Source organism: Bactrocera tryoni, unplaced genomic scaffold (genome assembly GCF_016617805.1).
Source record: "Bactrocera tryoni isolate S06 unplaced genomic scaffold, CSIRO_BtryS06_freeze2 scaffold_834, whole genome shotgun sequence".
NCBI classification, from domain to species: Eukaryota; Metazoa; Arthropoda; class Insecta; order Diptera; family Tephritidae; genus Bactrocera; species Bactrocera tryoni.
In genome coordinates this window covers 111,338-131,286 of record NW_024396487.1, presented here as the reverse complement: position 1 = coordinate 131,286, position 19,949 = coordinate 111,338, and the positions used below count along the sequence as shown (strand labels likewise).

Here is a 19,949-nt window from a genome sequence, read left to right as displayed (position 1 = left end):
AAACCAAACCTAGGCTATTCATCGCGAAGCCAAAAACTCCTTTGGCTTGATAATAGCTATTCGAACAGTGTCCTGAATATATCACAAATAAGCTAAAGTACTTTATGTCTACTTTTGCTACATTACTTGGATGTCTAAGTGTATGAAACCAGAGGAGATTTTACCTTGTTCTGCCGAAAGCAGGACATTCGAGGGGAAAGTGTTGAGATGTTTCTTTCTCACGCTTCCTATGTAGTCACTAATTTATAAATGAATAAAACACTCTACGGAAAAGTTAAAGCTGTAGTATGGTCTTTAATTGTAGCTGGGCCAGTGTAGCTTGTTATTTCGAAGATAAGTAGTTTAAATAAATCTCATTAATACATAGTGATTAATAGGATATTGTATGTTATTTCTATCGAGTTGACAAAGGAATCATTTTTCAAATCAAAATAATTTCCAAAATAGTAAATGAAAGGATATGTTCAAGCTAAAAGTGAAGCAAGTGGATCGACATATTGGGAGTGCCGAGCACAGCTTTCAATCTTATTTGGAACTACTAAAAATTAAATGGAAATATGAATTGTGCACCTTTATTTTTAATTGAATAACGAATGAAGTTAAAAATTTAAAAAAACATACAGACTTAATTCATATCTGTTTACTTACGTTTGCAACAATAAATCCTTTCATTCTGCACTCTACTTTCATACCGTAGCAACTAACTGCATTGGGTTAATTGGGACAATAGTATATCGAAGAAAAACTAAATTAGCAAAATAACTTAAATTTATTTTTAAATGTTCACGTTAAAAATAAAACGCTTATGATTTTGGCGCAGATTTTGCTTTAATTTAGCGTGTTGAAGTATAAAACGTATATGCTACAAGTATGCACTCTGTTTTAAATTTCACCTTTGAAAATCACTGTTATTTACATTTCAGACGTCCAGCTTTGTCTCTTATACACTGTGTACTTATCGTGATTGTTGTACATTATTGTTGTAATAATATGATACCAAGTACCGACGATAACAAATAACGATTGCTGCATAATCATAACTCTTTAATGATTTGCCTACAAGCGTTTACTCATACGCAGTGTATGACGCGGCTGAACAAAGTGTGTGCCTGAACGTTTGAATATGGAGTTGATTGTCCAGCAGCGGTATCATACACTTTGTTGGTAGTTGGTGGCAGCATCAAAAAGGACAATAAAATGCGACGTAACTATTTATTTATAGGCATATGAATATATGGTTGTATCTGCATGGAGTGTTTAATCATTACAATAAAGTCAGTAGGTCACAATGAAATACGCATTGCCGTCAGACAAAAGGCAAATGAAATGAATCTGTAGTGCAATAAATGTTTTACGTAGCTGCTGGCAAAATCAATTTTTTATATGAGTACGAGCATGAATGTATATAGGAGTTTATTGTTGTTAGGTTAGCATTAAGGATTAAATTTACAGTGTGACAAAAAAGTGTGCGGAAATAATAAACAAAGCGCAAATTTTTAATTATTCAACACTGTTTATTTTTTCGCCTTCAAAGTAATCCTCACCGGATGTGATTCACTTATGCCAACGATTTTTGCAGTTCTCGAAACACTTTTCATAAGCACTTTTTGGGATGGCCTTCAGCTTCTTCAGCGGTTTTATCTCTTCGATCGACTTAAAACTGATTCCACGGACCGCCAATTTAGTTTGGGGAACAAGAAAAATTGCACGGAGCCAAATCTGGTGAATACGGTGGTTGATCGATGGTATTTATTGCGTGTTTGGCTTGAAATTCGGTCCCAACCGTGGCTCGATGCTATGGTGCATTATCATTGTCTAAAAACCATCAATTGTTCTTCCATAAATCCGACCGTTTTCGACGGATGTTCTGAAGTAAACGCCTCAATAAGGCCAAATAGAAATCCTTATGGAACGTGTGACCTCCCGAAATAAATTCATGATGCACAAACCCACGAATATTCTAAAAAAAACAATAAGCATCATTTTGATTTCTGAGCGCCTTAGGCCATTGATATGACTGTTGACTATCTGCATGTCAAACTCATAAACGCATGTCTTATCGGCATACATATAATGTTCTCCATGTGGAATCGGTATTCGCATGATCATGCATGTCTAAAGAGATTTGTTTCCAGTTTCTTTTTGAATAAGTTCAGCTTTATTGGGACGAGTCAAGCAAAAACGTGTTTAATACCCAAAATATCTACCATAATCGTTCGAACAGTCTCGCGAGAGATGTTGTGTCGATTTTCAAGCACCATATCTTTCAACGCACTACTGAGGTGTACCGACATAAGCAGCTGCTGTAAACAAACTTTGACAGTCCTACTATCTTAGCAAAATAGATGTTTTTTAAATATCATTTATCCAGGGAATATAGTTCCAATTTCCCGCCTGCTTTTTTTACACAATGTATAGTGTTGATGTTGAATGTAAACTTTTGTGTGTATTGAGCTAATCATAAATAATGCGATTATAGCCGCTGAAAATGTGGTGATACCCGTAATGTAGCTATAATCAACAACTGCTAAATGAAATAATAATATTTTGCCACTATTGTGCGTATGAAATTAAAATTAATTTAAAATATTCAAATATCACTACGAATTATATTATATCTTCAAATAAAAACAAGTCCTTATAAGCGGCAAAAGCTCCTAACGGGGACAAGTTACTTCAAGTCACAACTCTATTGGCAGACAGATTCCTTTGTAATTGGATTATTTGTTCTATACTTGAATTTTCATAGAAATTTTGCATTAATTTCACTTTATTCTCTTTCATTGAGGCAAATTCAAACTTGTACTGTGATATTAGAAGTGCATTATCGGCAAGTATTCTTAAAATAACTTTGATTTTTATTGCTTTCGAAATCTTCCAAAGAATTACCTTGACGAATTCGATTCAACACTTGTATATATTTTCCAAAGAAAAGTAATATTCAAATTTTATACTTACCAACAAAAACAGTGAAATGCCATTTTTAACAAATTACTATGTAATATTAGTTATTTTTATAAAAATGTATCATTTCCAAAATCAACATTAACATATATTTTCTTATTAATAGCAAACAACTTAACGCTTAAAATTATCGGGACATTAAGTAGTATTTAATTGTATACTTAAGCGTATCTTTATTTATTAATTTATTTAGTTTAGGCATTGTCATGATGTTTATTGTTATATTACTTAATCCTATAGATGCGATTTGACAAAAAATTTTGTTTTTCATTTTCATAACTGAGCACCTGAACGTGGTTCAATATCACACCTACGACTCGGTAGATTATTACCGCTGTGACGTTCGTTCCTGTCTGGTACTCTAGTCTGTCTATGTAAAATATTCGTGCAAGCGTAACGCTGATCGCAAAATTGTTTTCGTGAAAATTCGCATCAAATGTTTCATTCAACGAAGCTACGAATGTTTCAAAACTGCACGATGATTCTTAGTGATGGCTGTGTCGCTCTTTCTATTCAGGTCGAATACCAGGTTTTGTACTTCGTTTCTGTAGTTTTTTAAAGTTCCACGCTGTGTTGCCATTATTTTATTATTATTTACCTAACTCAATATGGTCCTTGCAAGACAGGCTTTCCCTTTTGGCCTGTTTCCCAACTCATTGCATGGTTAAAGAAATGGAGGGAAAATAGTTGTATAAATAATTAAAATAAATTTGAATTAAATATTTAATAAATTACACTGGCCTACAAAAAAAAAATTGTTTGGTTTGGTGCAGCGCTTTGCGCATCAGTAGTCGATATAGTAGGTAGGATGAACCATATTCCCGCTACTAGATGTTTTTTTCTTCTTTCTTATGAACAAGAGCTGATATGGAAAATGTGATCATGTGATCGTATTAACTCACAAAATAGATCCAAAATCAGGTACAAAATCTTAGGCACCAAATTGAGTGTAGACCTGTGTTATTATACCCTATTTATTTAATATTAAAAATTTAACTTTATAACCACTATGAAGCCAACAACCGGCTGTAATGGTCATACAGGTATATGGTATCTTGAAAGAACCTTTAAATTTAATTTTATTAGATGGACTGACTGAATAATAATGCAAAGAAGATGTAGCTTAAAACGAAAAAATTATATAAAAAAATTAATAAGCCTCCATCAAAAAATCTGGAATTCTTACAATATAATAAAATGTACACAAAATACTCTACTAATTTTTTGCACAACTTGGCTGACTCTTGCACACTTACATAACTGCGGGAAACGGTTGGTGACAATAAGCGTTACCTGCTGGTCGACGCGTGTCATATTACACACTGTAAAATACGGTATTTAATTTCCTGGTGACCGCACTTTGCATTGCACTGCAAGAGCAAGGGATAAAGGGAAAAAAATAAATGGGTAAGAAAAATTGAAAACGAGTCAGAGATGACAAAAAAGGCAGTATACACTCACACGAAGGCGCACTTACCTCGGACCATAGCTCAAGATGCCAAATTTCCTTGCACCGCTCACTAAAGCACTCTTGCCGTCTAATGGGATGCTGTGACATACTTCAGGCGTCCGTTCCCCCAGTGGCATTCGTAAAGCCACATTTAACCTCACGATTTTGTATGACCGTGTTGCATACAAAGCTACGCGAACGCTGACACAAAGTCCACTCGCCAGTCTCCCAACGGACACACTCCTCATGACCGCACATTTCAAACGTGTCAGGAATGCTTAGTACATAATCCGTGCAGCATGCATTTTCGACCGTTTCGATGTCGCTTCCACTTGTGATTCCAGCGAATTACAAGTATATGCGGGCGTGTGAAGGCGCAGACGTAGGCAAGCTACTGAGCGACGCTATGAAATAAAAAAATGGTAGGGGAAAATATTGTAAAACTAAATATTTGTGTAAATAAAATTTCAACATATGAATGTATTGCGCACTCATACAGATATGGAAAACATGCCATAAAGCTAATGGACGGTTAAAATGCAATACAAACAGTATGTTGGTTACTCATACGCCATGGCGAATTGTTTCGTGCACAGTTGTTTATTTGCGTGTGAGAATAAAAAATTATGTTTTAATGTGCGCGAGCGATACTTTGGTAGCAACTCAGTTGAACGTGAATAAATTGACTCAAACCTCAGAGTGTCAATTTGGGAATAATTTTCGGGAAATTATTTTTTATGTTTCCAAGTCTACCGAATTTTCATAATGTTGATGCCAATATTTTAAACATATGATATTTGAATCAATTAAAAATTTAGTTTAATTTAATTTCTAAGAGACGGCAACCTTCTCCATAAAACTTTAACTTTGTTAATTTTTTAATTTTAGAAGGTTTTGCTTTGATTTTTGAGTTTTAGCTTAAAATTTTCTTAATTTTTTTTTGGAAACTCTTGTAAAAATATTTATAAACCTAAATTTTCGTAGAAATTTTTATAATTATTTTGTCAACATCCAGTTGTGTTACTAATTTTGCTGAGTTAAATATTTTTACGGTGGCAACCTTATTTCAAAATAGTTAAAACTGATAATGTCTCTTAAAACTTTATCGTTATTTTGAACTTCTTATCACTTTAATTTTTACTCGCAATTTTAATTTTTCTAGTTTTTTTTACAAGGGTGGCAACTCTTCTGAGAATATTTTCAACTTTTAAAGTTTTCTATGCTCTTTGAATATTGCAAAAATTTTGTTAACATATAAATTTTATTACATTCAAAATTTTAAACATGTGGCAACTCACAAAATGTGAAAAAGTAATATTTTTGTGATGACTTCCATCATTCTATAGCTTTTTTTTATCTTATTGATTTTTTATTTTAAGTTTTAAAACAGTTGACTCTCTTTCAAATTTTGATCACCTGATCACCCACTATGTATAGTACAAACAGCAACGCTTAACTAAATTTATTAAAGTCGAAATTGTGCGAAACTTACCCATATACTTTCCTCGCCAGCATTATCACACTTCTCTGAACACTCCGACCAATCGCCGATGCGCCATTTGTGCGTGACTGGGTTATTCGTAGCCACTGTTGCTGCGTGGTGAGCCGGAGACCCGCTGCTGCCACCTGGCGCGGTTAATGTGGTGAGACGGCTTCGTGTGTTAGTTGTGTTATGCCAACGGCTTTCACAACTGTTGATAGTGTTGTTGTTGTACTAGTGATGACGCTTATGTGGTCGGTTGCTTCCTGTTCGTTCCACTCATTGCTGCTGCCGTCCATCGTGATTGCTACAGATGATGGAGCAAATACTTCGGACGCTACAATGTCCCGCAGATATTCAGTAACGAATTGTGGTCGCATCTGCTCGTCGTGTTCAAAATTTTCCAAATCGATGCCTAATTGTAGACTCTTATCGAACAGCATGTGATGACGTCTCGTATCGCCAAAGTTCTTGAAGGCCACAAATGATGTGGTTGTAGAAAACTGCCAAAATAGCAAATTGAATTAGCAAAGTGGGCGGCTTAAGTTCTGCAAGATTATTTTATACTTTATTTTTTTTTTTTTTGGTGGCATGGCAAGCAACTTCTGCTCAAAATAATGGTAAATCGTTAAATGCTAAACTGAGTAAAGATACAGTTGTCATGCTTTTAAGCGTACGTGAGGCACAACATAAAGTTTTCTACAAGCATATAATAACCTAGCACTCGCCAACATCTCTGCATCACCAACATGTCCATATACATATTCATCAGTGACTGTGTATGTAAAGCTACTATAAAGTTTCTATGATATGTTGTGGTCACCCACATTGTAGGCGAATACTTGACAAAGCAGCCACATTGGCCCACTTTCTTTTCTTATAATCACCCCTTTGTGCTATATACGCTATTATGTGTATGTGTGTATACAGAATTTGTTCATAAAGCAATCTACGCTCCTCTGCAACTTACCTCAATCACCTCCTCATTAAACACATTTATTTCCTGTGACTTTTATGTCCTTCTCCCTTTAGAACTCATCTTATCCATCGCACCCTTTCTCCTGCACTAAATTCTGAAATTTATTGCATACATGTATGTATACAATGACTAAGGCTATTTTTGGGTATTGCTAAACAATTTTAGTCGTCAATGTTCATTAAGATCTTTGTTTTTTTCTAAATTAATATTTTTTTGCAAATACCGCCTGTATTTTTAGTTTTTGTAATTTTATTTCTAAAATCATCCAAAACACCAATCATATATTAAAACCTGCGGACTGAATATACAAGTATATGGTAATAATAGATTACTCACCAAATACAACAACTCACCAAAAGCATCAAGCTTATTGCTACATACCTAAAGCAAGCCCTTTCCGTTTACCGTTTGTGTGTCGAGACAATATTATGACACTGCTCGTAGCAGACTTGCTGATTTCCCTCGAGTAGATGATCTACCGACAGGCTGAGCGAGTGCAGCATTTTGTAAAAGTACAAAAAAGACCAAAAGCTTTGCGAAAGCTCGCAAAACCATGTAAATGGCAGCAACAACCTGTGGCCATTCTGCTACAGTTATATTGTGAAGCAATTATGCATTCATTGAGCTCGCACAGGTTCTGCGCCAATTGGTATTGCTCCCTACGGGCAATATGTCGCTTTTTCAATTTTCTACTACTAGTGTAAGCACTTTCAATTGAGCTACGTATACTAGCTGCTATGTACTGGTGAATGTCTCAGTAAGTGTGATTTGAGTCAAACATCGTCAATATTGGCACATGCAATATACATACATATGTCTGTTGGTTACATGCCTTGGAAAGTGTGGAATAATACAGCATTACTGATGCAGTTGGCTGGCCCCTGCGACTGGTGTGAAAATCAACTGCAATTGTGTAATGAAAATGAGCAGTCACTTTATAATCGTTCTCTCTGTGCTAAGGACCGACAAGTGAATTGCAGATAGACTATCTTATGTTTTGAGGTAATACAGTTGCCATGTGTCGCTGCGCCGCATTAAATTCTATAGCTGATCGCACGGAAAAGAGCATTTATGACTGGATGTCTAATAAAATGGGACAAAAAAATCCAATTTTCTTTTGCTTTGTGCTCTAAAAGATTGGCTGATTAACATATCTAAGAAATGCTCTCCGAATTTGAACATTCTCTTGTTGCGTGAAGGTCCTCCACCTAACGGTTTTCTATTTTTTCATGTTATCAGAAAGAAGAAGTTGTATTGTACTTCAAACTACCTTAATTATTATTTCGTTTTATCGATTTTGTAGGAATTTGAATGCTTTTAAAGAAGGTTTAAATTTTTCCATTTACCTAACAGCTTAAAAGATATTAGCGACTAAAATTTTATAATATTGAAGAAAATAATTTTTTTTGCTTAAGAAAACGAAGGAGAAGTACTATTTATATTATTCGCCTCATTCAAATGTAAGATATGTACTTAGTTAAAAATTGCGTCAGTATTATGGATAAAGTCAGCTACAGAACTTGATTATCGCAAATGGCTATAAGAAAATGTTGACTCCAACGTATTTTCTCAGAGTCAATATCCATTATGCTCGGGAAGTATTGATCAACAGCATGCACAATGTTGCCCATATCAATACACCAGAAGCTAGAACCACACAGAGCGTCCACAAGTAGGACAGACAGCTCTGGCCCCAATGACAATGACGAATAGAGAAGTGACGTCTTCTGCATGCATAGCAAGTCAGTAGAAATACTAAAAACGAAATACTTCTCAGTCGTGCCACAATGGAGCTGAAGCTGGAAATTGCGCAACAAGTCCAACATGGCACAATTGTTCATGCTGGCGTGCCCCAAAGGCAATGTACACGCCCCTGTGCTTTACATTCTTCATACAGCAGGGCTTCCAGTGATAAACCTTGACTCTACAATAACGACAACCTATGCTGTTGATATTGCAGTTCTAGCATCAAGTGGCAATCTTAATACTGCTTTCATAAAACTGTAGATGCAATTGGATGCTCTACAACCATTGTCATCAACACGGAAAAGTTCGTACAAATAGTGCATATCCTCAAACACCGAAATTGTCCTCAAGTAACTTTTATGGTCAGTTGTTACTAACAAAGATCACTTAAAAATGAAAGGAGCTTAACTAGGATTGAAGTTGGCAAAGCTTTACTTGCTACTTAGGCCAACATCTCGCCTTAGTCTGAATAATAAGTTGCTAATTTGTAATGTAGTACTTAGGCCGATCTGTATGGCATTCGTATGTGGAGTAGTGTAGCGAACTCAAATTTAAAAAAAAGTAATTTAAGCTTTTCAAAATGAAATGTGAGAAACGAAGTCCTCCACCCGGATCTAAAGAATACGAAGAAAGTGTGATTAAAAACTGAAACTCTTATTTACCTATTAAATACTACCTTACATACATATGTCATTTTACTCCAAAAAGTCTGATTTAAAATTTCAAAATATTATAATTAACTATAAAACCCATAAATGCGTATAAATTTATTAGGGTTGGAAATTTAATTGTGTGACTATACGAATTATGCAAAATTGAATTACACTTTGCAATGAAAAAAAAGTATAGCGACGTTGGCGTGACTTTCCGTGACAATAGCTTATATGACATTTGCTAAAGAGACACAAACATGCTTACATTGCATAAATATTTACAAACTTCAATGTCTGCATCAGACATTCGAAGCGTTACGCAACTGACTGGAACTGACGATGACGCTGAAGCTGTAGCTATCGTCACTGTTGCTGCTATTAGCATTTTACGTATGCTAGCGCGCTTCACTTGCTCAATGTGTAATTCGAAAGTCGACAGATAAGTAGAAGCAATGCTGACTGCCACATTGTGTACTTAGCTCAGGCTAATACGTTCGTACGTTTTCCACACAGTTAGTTGGCAGCCGAGCGAATCGCTATCAGCCAGACGGAATTGCACACGTACACATGTGAAGTTCTGTATGTATGAAGTTGTTTGCTTTATATTTAAGAAAGATTAGTGTGCACTTAAATTTACGAAATCACGACTTCGCACTGCTTTGCATTTGCCATTTGACGCTTTGCATTTTAATTTGAAATTGAAAAAGGTTTTCTGATGCTTTTTTATATACATAAATATTTATTAAGCATTTTAAGCGCATAATATTTTAAACGTTAAGGATTATTATTAATTATATTACGTAGTTACGGTTTCTACGCCAGTAAAGAAGAAGAATAAGAAGTTACTAAGAAATAAAAATATGAACAATATCCACGTATAATTTGTATACTCTTGCAATCCCGTTGCTACCGAGTATTCTAGTTTTGTTCACCTAACGGTTGTACGTATCACATAAAACTAATCGAGATAGATATAGGGTTATATATATGTATATACATAAGTGATCAGATTGACGAGAAAAGTTGAAATCCGGTTTGACTGCTGTCTGTCTGTCCGTCCGTCCGTTCATGAATTCTGGACCAATTCACTTTTGCTCGATATGACCACCTTTTGCCTTAACTATGGCCTTGAGACGGTCAAAAAACGAATCGCAAGCTGCCCGAATGTGACCTGCCGGTATTTTGGCCCACTCACGGCCAATGGCTTTCTTCAGCATCTCGAGATTGGTGTATTTCCTACTTCGGACCTTGCTCTCCAAAATGGCTTAGAGAGAATAATCCACTGGATTCGCATCTGGTGAATTCGAGAGCAATTGCGTGGTCGTAATGAAGTTCGGAACGTTGTTTTTCAGCCATTCTTGGTTCACTCGCGCTTTGTGAGACGGTGCTGAGTCTTGTTGAAACGTCCATGGTTTGCGACCGAAATGTTTGTTTGCCCACGGCTTCAAAGCAGCCTCCAGAACACTGCTTCGCTCTCTCAAGTCTTACTTGTTACTGCTTCGGTGTGAGATCATGGGCCTTTTGGTAAGGCTTGACGTTGAGCTCATTTTTCAATACGCTTCGGATGCTGCGTCGGATATTTTCAGTTCTTTAGCCATTTGATTAGCACTTCGTCGTGGATTTCGCTCAAGTCGCTTCTTCACTTTCCGAACCATCTCACGTGACGTTGCAGTCTTTTGATGACCACCTCCAACAACTATAAAGCTGGTAACTCGGTTGGGGTTGGTAGCGCGCTTGCGTTTATTAATTGGTTAGTGGTCGACGGCTACTCCTGTTGATCATATATATATAAACACATATACATATATGGATCGACAATGAACTCTTCGCCAAAGCTTTTGCCGATGCACTTTTGGAAGTTAATAAAATAAAAAGTAAAAATTAACTTAATTGGAAATTTCATTTAAAACTGTCAAAAAAAAAAAAATATTAACAATAATATATCAATCACTTGAGTTGCATAATTAAAACTAAAATAATATGCGAAATTCACAAATTTTTATTTAATTCAATGTTAAACGTTAAAATCTTATATGAAATATTTTTGAAAATAATATAATATACCTTGTACGTAAGACTTTTGAGGATTTTATTACATCTGTTTGTTTTATGTAACAAGCGGCATGCAGTACATGTAAGGACTCTTCGAATAGCGAGATTTTCAAACTATTGACAACAAATACTTCTAATTTGTTTAATTTAGTATATATATATTGGTGGTGCAAATTCAAATTGGGAACGAAAGCAAGAGAATATACACTAATATGTAGCTAAATATTTACCTGTTTACATAAATCCATACAAGAACATCATTATAAACCCGTTAAATGCATTTATTCATTGTCACATTTTCATTGTTCCCTGGCGCTAATAGCATTAATCTACTTCCGTTTTGGTTTCCATTTTCGTCGCTTTGTATAATGCGTGTTTCTTATAATATGCGACCAACATAACCGCAGACAACACGTTTATGCGACCACGCACTCTCATACAGTGTCTAGTGCGTACACACCCATATATAGAAATGCGATGCAACAGTTTTTGTTGGCATGTGGCAAACCGCTTGCAACAATGACAACGCCAACAACAATATGGCTAAACGACAATTAAATTTGCATTTAATTTGCAAATTTAGGGAATTTTTTTCATTGGTTGAAACAAGTGAGATAATATTTACACATATGTATACATACATACATACTTAAGAACTGAATCGGACAATTCAGTCTTCTGGAAAATATGTATTTCAATGGCACACTTATTAAGAGCCTACCCAAGTTAATGAATGTATTGAGTTTATATACTAATAGTTTCGAAGAAATTTTTACTGTAATAAACTGTTCTTAATACGTTCCAAAAGGAAATTACATTAAAGGTCTTTGTAAAAGGAATTGTTCATTAATTAGAAAAAACACAGCGTCTGGGTTGTATACAGAGTTCAATATAAAATAAAGAAAAGTGCAAAATTAGATTTTAAGCGTACAATTTAAGAGTTTTTCCTGACTCGAAAGGAAAAGCAGGTTTGATTGATACATATTGCTGTTTGTTTTGTTTTGTTTGCTGATAAAAAAAACAAAAAATGGCAACTAACTTACTATATTGAAAGCATACAAAATACAGCTTCTGCAAGAACTGAAGCCGCTTGACCTTCACAAGCGTCATCGCTTTGCTCTATGAAGATCCGACGTTTTCGAGCCAAATTTTGTTCAGGGATGAGACTTACTCACCGTTCATCCATCAAACCGTTAGAGTTTTTCCTGTGGGGATATGTAAAGTTTAAAGTCTATGCAGATAATCCCGCTTCGATTCAGGCCTTGGAGCACGTGTCACTCGCCAGCCGAAATGCTTGTACGAGTCATTGAAAATTGTACTCAACGGATGGATCTTCTGAGACAACATTTAAAAGCGATAATCTTCAAGAAATAAATGGCAAGGACCGTTCTCGACTGATGATAAATTTCCCCATTAAATTTGTCTTTTGCTATAAGTGTCTGTGTTTATTCTTTAAAAGGAAGGAAACCTCGAATTAGATTACCCTTTATACGAGTGGGTGAGTGCATACAGTGGTTATCTTATCCTCATTGATGTTTTATTATTATTATTATAAAGTATTTATATTATAACTTTTGTGGTTAAGAAAATTGCCGCCAGCAGGCAATATTATAGCAAATAACAAAATATGGCAGAGTAAATATGAGTGTAAATCTACATATGTTTCTTTGTAAAACCATTACGATGTGCAACAACAAATAATTATCATCAAAACCCTATGCACATATATATAAAAATGCCAGTAAAGAAGTGGAATGCATGGGAAAAGGTCAGCGCCTGAAAACACACTATGTTTGGGCCAACAAATGCTGCCATGATTCTACAAAAATAAATCTCCCACAAACAATTACGCAAATGCTCAGAATTAAGAATGTTTGAATAGTTGTTCACTTCATTTTTACCCTTGTGACACTTACCACTATCACTTATTTAAATAAAATACCCGTTTAAGTTACAAGGGTAATTCAATATGGATTTAATTCGATTTTTTTTTTCTCTTTATAAATCTTAACAAATATATACAACTAAGGTTATTACAATTAATTTTGATTCGATTTTCAATTTAAAAAGAATATGCGGAACTATACTGATCGAAAAGGTGTTCGAAGAAGCGAGAGAATCACAGCGGCGACGTATTTCGAGGTCTGACCAAACGAAACTGGAGAAAAACCTTTGACGATGACCCTTACTAGGCCAATACAAACACATTCTCACATATGCAGAAAAAAACATACTTAACCTTGAAAGGAGCATCATCGCAGTAGCCGATTAACTCTACTTCTGTGCACATGTGTGTATAGAACTTGACTACTTCTCATTGTAAGCCAAACATGTTCGCTATACCAAATGGCGGGGATTGATATTATTGATCGCTTTGAGGGTACATACGTTTAAATCGCTTCATTGATATTCACTATATCTATAGTCCACATAATTTTAAGTGTTACAGGTAAACAATTACAGCCATTAGCTTAGCAATTTACGGAACATGATCGCTAATTGTGCAAAAAACTGCCTGCACGGCGTATCCGCAACCAAAGGACAAGCATATGTGGAACAACATGTTGTATGAGTAACTTAATAAATTCGTTTTCAGTGTTGAAATTTAAAAAGTTACATCATAGCTTAAACTAATAAAATTTTAAAGCAGGCTTGTGCTTCTGTGTGAACATGTATCTTTGAGTATTTCTTTTAAATATATGAATACAGATAAAATTTGTAGAAACTCAAGTTAATTTACCTATGAAAGAAGCTTAGTAAGCCTGTTTATGCTGTATAGTATTTCGAAATAATTTCAGTTGTCCCACTGCATGCACAACGTTCATATATATTATTTATTATGTAGAAAAAAAAGGGAAAATAAAAGTCAAGAAAGAAAGAAAAACGAACGGAAAGCGTTAGAAAAATTTCTTACAATAGTGAAAACATTTTATGTTTTTTTCATTTAAATAGGGGTTTTCTCTTATTTCACTATTTATTATTTGCATTCTGTGAATTCATTCTTTGAGCATTTTGTCGTGGTTGGTATTTGCTACGTTTGTTATTATTGTTGTGCTGTGCAAGATGCCAACGAATTGTGCGCCAAATCGGTGCCCCATCCACTACCTACAGCACTGCCAACTAGCCCAGCAATTGCGTCGTTGACATTGCTGTAGCAGCGGTTATTAGGAAGGCAGCATGCGCCTGTGGCTATGCTATTATTTGCTTACTCGCGTGCAAATATTATTCTTGCCATTTTTAACTATTCTGCTCAGATTAAGTTTTCCGTGTTTTTAAAAAAGTTTCATCTTTTGCTTAATTTTTGCAATTTTTAAATGCTCAATTTCATTTCCATTTCAACTTGTCTGTGGAAAATAGCATTCAGTGGTAATATGCAAAGCAAATAATGAGTTCGGGAGCAAGCGAACACTTTACACTATTTCCACTTGCAGGACTGTACACAATAAGAAATGCATTCGACCTTCTAGCGAGTATTGTGATGAGAATTGCTTAGAAAATTAATTTCATGCCATGAAGGAAGAGAATATAAGAAAATATTTAAAATAAAGTAGATTTTGAAAGGCGTCTGTTAATCAAAACTATTTACTTTATTGCTCTGTAGCCATTTTAAAAATCGATCTTTTCACGTTGGATCTGCTCGCCTGCAAATTGTTGAGTAGTGCGTAGAAGAATAGGATCACCAGTAGAACATTTACAAGACTGCAGGCATTAATGGCGCTGTAGATTTCAGCAAGCCACCATCATCTTCGCCGAGCTGCTGTATTAATTGCAACTGCTGAATGATAATGAGAAGTTGAAAGCAATATGTCAAAAGTGGCATGAGCCGAAAAGCGCGGGGCGAGCTTAAATTTGTAAATAGCACATTTTGCTACCTTTTTACATTACTTTGTTACGAGAGTATTATAGGTGTGTTCACATAACGGTTGTTTGTAAGTCATAAAACTAAAAGAGTCAGATATAGGGTTATATATACCAAAGTGATCAGGGTGACGAGTAGAGTTTAAATCCGGATGTCTGTCTGTCCGTCCGTCCGTCTGTCCGTCCGTTTGTCCGTCCGTCCGTCCGTGCATGCTGTAACTTGAGTAAAAATTGAGATATCATTATGAAACTTGGTACACGTATTTCCTGGCTCCATAAGAAGGTTAAGTTCGAATTCGGGGGAAAAATCGGCCAACTGCCACACCCACAAAATGGCGAAAACCGAAAACCTATAAAGTGTCATAACTAAGCCATAAATAAAGATATTAAAGTGAAATTTGTCACAAAGGATCGCATTAGGGAGGGGCATATTTGGACGTAATTTTCTTGGAAAAGTGGTCGTGGCCCCGCCCCCTACTAAGTTTTTTGTACATATCTCGGAAACTACTATAGCTATGTCAACCAAACACTACAGAGTCGTTTCCTTTAGGCATTTCCATATACAGTTCAAAAATGGAAGAAATCAGATAATAACCACGCCCACCTCCCATACAAAGGTTATGTTGAAAATCACTAAATGTGCGTTAACCGACTAACAAAAAACGTCAGAAACACTAAATTTTACTGAAGAAATATCAAAAGGAAGCTGCACCCAGGCTTTTTTTGAAAATTGAAAATGGGCGTGGCGTCGCCCACTTATGAACCAAAAACCATATCTCAGGAACTACTCAACCGATTTCAATGAAATTCGGTATATAATATTTTCTTAACACCTTGATAACATATACGAAATATGGGTGAAATCGGTTTACAACCACGCCTTCTTCCAATATAACGCTATTTTGAATTCCATCTGATGCCTCTCTGTATAATATATACATTAGGAAATGAAAATACAATTCAATACTCAAAGCACAAACATTGATCTAATCGAATTAATTTTACAGCAAAATAAAAAATATGTAAATGACGGATAATGAAATCTCGATTATCACTTTATCATGCGAGAGTATAAAATGTTCGGTGACATCCGAACTTAGCCCTTCCTTACTTGTTTGTATTAGTAAGCTACTGAAAATTGCAAACGACTTTTGAAGAAAGAAGAATCATAAAAATCCAGAATATAATTTTTTATGTTGAAGGTAAGAATTTATTTTACTGTAAGTATAAGTAATAAGTACCATCGAAAATTGCATGCATAAGAACAGAAAAACCAAAAAATCACAGAAAAATCAGTCCGAAGGCGACCAAAGAAACAACAGAAGCACAGTGGAATCGAGAAAACAAATTGCAATTTCCAGAAACAACAAACCCAAAATAGAGTAGCTTTTACAATTTCATATTGGAATGCTGACAACATTAAAATGGTGTAATATTTGCTGTTGTTGTAATCGAGATTGCACAAGACCTAGCTTGTAATCGTCGCTCACATGAGAAGGATGCGCATTAACTTGCTCGCACGCAACAAAAACCAGTCGAGTAAACGGATTGACAAAATCTTATTAGGAAAGCAATTCAGCATTCAACCACGTTAGTGCTTCAGCTCTAGCAAGGTAGTGGCATTCTTCGGAGCTTCGACGCGAGTAAGACGCAAGCGAAGCGGAAAAGTTGATAAAAATTGTTGTCCACAATAACTATCCGTAAATCTAATACTTTCTAATAAGTAACCGCAAGTGCGCGTGTGCATCCATGAAACGGTTTGAGTGCACATCTCAACGCAGAGCAAATAAGTGTACGTAAGGACTCAGCACCCAGAATCACCAGCAGCTAAAGGAAGTCACGCAAGTGTATATCAGAAGTTTTTTTGTTTTTGTAAATATAAACACTTCTTTGGTTTAGAACTACACTGAAGAGTCTTTTGTCCAGCTCGAAAAAACTAGTTTTTCTTCGTTTTTCAGTTATAAGTTGAAGTTGTTTGTAGTTGCTTCATTTCAATTTTGGTATATCTGCACTCATATATACATATGATATGTGTAAATATGTAAAAATACTCAGTAATGTTTGCAGACTCACCTCATTTTTCATGATGTTGCCGTCCACATTCTATGCCTGAGCGTTTTTGAAACATCAATTGCTTTCTCGAGGACCTTGCTGCTTACGACGAGTGTATTGGGAGCTGAAAGAGGATAAATACGTAAAATATAATACATTTCACATTACGAAAGCTTTCAAGTTAGTTAGCTTAAGTCCTTCTTTGTACAAGTAATAAAAGTTGTAATTTTTTGATAACTTAGTTGGTAACTCTTGTAGTCGCTTCGGATAGTCAGAATTTACCAGTTGGACATATCTCAACCTCGTGATCGGCAAATACTCCTTCACCTTTTAAACTTAAAGATCAAGTTGTCTAATAAACTTTTTTCGAACGAATAATAAACAATGTTATAAAGAGATTCATCCAATATCGCCAAAATCGTCGCCAACTTTATGCTAACACTTGGATGGTCGGAGTAGGGAAACTATTTTGAACAAGCCGTCCCAAATAACAAAACAAAAGTAACTACTTTCTCAAGAGTTGAATAATCCGAGCCAATAATTTGGGCGTGTGAGTAAAGATGATTTTTTGGAAGAAATTATGTATCACATTTGGTCTACCGAAACAGTAAAGATACCAGCTGGATATTAATAAAGTTTGGATTTGAAAATGAAAAAGAGACAATTTTAAAAAGTTCCAATAACATTTGACGAAAAGCGTTTAAACTAGCAAAAATCTGAAAGAGTTGGCTGATGAAATTTTTAAATTTTGCTTGCCGCTTTTATGTTTAACATTTTCTGTTGCTTCTGAATAATCTAAATTCTTTTTTGTGGTAAAAAACAGCCAAATTTCTTTGAGGTCTCACTTTATCCTAAAGTAGCATCATTACTGAAAAAAAGTTTGTCTCTCATAAAGGTGACACCAAAAACTTCTCTAAATTCGTTCGACAGTAATATGACTTTTAATTTTTCTTAACTCTGTTTTTAACTTTGTGTTCCTGTGTTTTCTTTTTGTGTCATTTATATACATATTTTAATTCCCTAATGTAAATTCGAAACGTAAGTATCCAATATACTCCACTTTTTACACATGCAGCATCAGTGCCAACGGCTGGGAAAAAGGACAAGCGGATGTAAGTAGCGAGGACATTAAGCTCGGCTCTGGCATTAAAAGTGTGTGGGTTCGAATGAAGCAGAGCGAGGCAAAGTCAAGTTAAATGAAGTGAAGCGGCAGCGGGTTAGCAGGTGACGAAACGCGATAAAGCGGTTGAAGCGATATGTGATTTGCAGACATCGTCTTGAATGCTTTTTATAGGGATTGAGAACAAAAGTAAGATGGTAAGACAACAAATATGAAATACAAAAGCAGTTCACATACATAATGTGTGTTCTGACAATAACAATTGTGAAAGCATATGAAATCCTACAGACGCACATCTATTGCGTTTTTTACAGCTGTAGAAAAGGATATGTGCCGAGCGCACTTCAGCACTTTGTTAAAAGATTCTTACCCATACTATTTTACACGTAAATGAAAGTGGAAACTTCGTAAGTAGATGAGTGCCAAAAGGCCACAAAGCTATTTGTTGTGAAGCAAATGGATACCTACTCAATATCTACGGCCTTGGTGAATAAACAATATCCTTCGCCAGCAAGAATATCAAAGGTCTCTGTGTTCAGTGCGATCAGAAGGATGTGGTAAATCATGAGGTTCTAAAACATGGCGAAGCTGTTAAAACTAATCGCTACAGACAATAAATTATAAACTTGAAATATGTATTGATTGAAATACGACCACATTTGGCCAGTAGACACGGCAAAGTAATTTTGTTACACGATGATGCAACTGCACACAAAGCAAAATCGGTTCAGGATACAATGAAAGTACATTTACTGTTATTTTATAGTAGAAATGTAATAAAAATAAGAATTGTTTCATGTCTCTTAAACAAAGTGTACGAACGAATGATGCCAACAAATTATTTAGGTTGCCAAAAAATGTCGTATGTATAATAAAAATATTTCTCGCATAATAGCAAAATGCCAGTGCCAACAGCCGAGTTCTTAACCACAATGAAACAGTAACAATCTTGATGGCGACACGGCGACGCGACAAAAAGTCTCTTCTCCACTACGTTTGCCGACAGCAGAAAATAAACTGGCAAACATCTTTGAAATAATAAAAATGAGCAGCAATAACAATAACAGCAATAATGTATTATCTCGCTGGAATTGGCCTACTCCAACTGCCGCATATGCGAGACCTCAGGCAGCTAAGAGAGCTGGCTGCTGGTTGCAATGCACATTAGGCACAGTTGCTAAGAGCATTGACAGACGGCAGTGTTAATCCTGATTAACTGAAATAATACGGATTAATTCAGAAGTTAGTAAATATTGCTGACTCCCATTTAATCCTCAAAATCAAAAGAATTAGCTGCATTTTCGTTGGGGAAATGGGATAGCACTGACTCAGTGCGATCGTTTTCTCGAAATCAAATGTTGCTTCCCTCGGCCTTAAAATTGTTGATGAAATTGTATATCGATAGGTCCCACAGTACAAAAACGGTCCGCATATGTATAAAGGCGATCTACTCTTTACTATACGTTAAGCTCTGTTGGCGTAGAATATTCGGATTGTGAGTCTGTACAGAAGGCTACAGAAGACGACGTCACTGAGACTCCAGTAAAACCGCACTGCACTATATAGAGAGTCAGCCAGGGGGAACCGAATAAATG

The 19,949-nt window shown here is 35.5% G+C and overlaps 1 pseudogene; it reads right to left on the bottom strand.

The window, feature by feature from the left end:
• Positions 1-4,180: 4,180 nt before the first annotated feature.
• The window catches only part of LOC120781990, a 53,410-nt pseudogene continuing 37,641 nt past the window's right edge, over positions 4,181-19,949 (bottom strand).